The sequence below is a fragment of the Primulina huaijiensis genome, unplaced genomic scaffold, assembly GCF_012295235.1.
Source record: "Primulina huaijiensis isolate GDHJ02 unplaced genomic scaffold, ASM1229523v2 C13118248, whole genome shotgun sequence".
NCBI classification, from domain to species: domain Eukaryota; kingdom Viridiplantae; phylum Streptophyta; class Magnoliopsida; order Lamiales; family Gesneriaceae; genus Primulina; species Primulina huaijiensis.
This window is the reverse complement of record NW_027341880.1, coordinates 1-577: the sequence shown is the minus strand read 5'-3', so window position 1 is coordinate 577 and position 577 is coordinate 1. Positions and strand designations below refer to the sequence as shown.

Sequence of the window (577 nt, the reverse complement as noted above, 5' to 3'; positions counted from 1 at the left end):
CCAGTAAGATGGCCTGGTTCAAAGTGGAAGTGCTTATTGGTATGTACTGATATGTCATAGTAATTATTTTGCTTTTAAGATTTCTTTTCTGGTGTGGTGAATGCATTTTGTCCGGAGATTTTCACAAATGGGTGTGTGCAAATTTTTCTGTCAAGAATAGGCTCGTCAATATAACTAGAGGAGCCTATTTTTGCGTAAACCCAACTTTGCATTTGACCCTTGGTTTGACGCCTGTTGAGATTCATGTTTTTATTTTGGAGGTGAGATGGGATGATATGGAGGTGAACTGTCTTTGCCGGGTTTCACCTTGGGAGATTGAGCCATCCGGCCCAGTGTCTGGACCCAACAGCATTATGTTACCAGGCGCCAAGAGAAGTAGGGTCAGATTTCCCACTACAAAAGCCGATTTTCCAGCTCTCAGAGGTTACATCCCTGCAACAAAAACTAAATTTATTCCCGAAGTCATATTCCAAGTGGTCGTCTTTAAGTCATACATTAATACATTGTGACAGATGAGAATGGAATGCCAGATTTCGGGGAGCCTCTAAGGATCCACAAGGTCTTGCAAGGTCAAGAA

General features: G+C 42.3%; 1 long non-coding RNA gene across 1 annotated transcript; it reads left to right on the top strand.

The window, feature by feature from the left end:
* On the top strand, positions 1-577 carry LOC140965412 (uncharacterized). Its single transcript, XR_012173071.1, has 3 exons — positions 1-39; positions 261-423; positions 513-577. It is a non-coding gene; the product is annotated as an uncharacterized lncRNA (long non-coding RNA).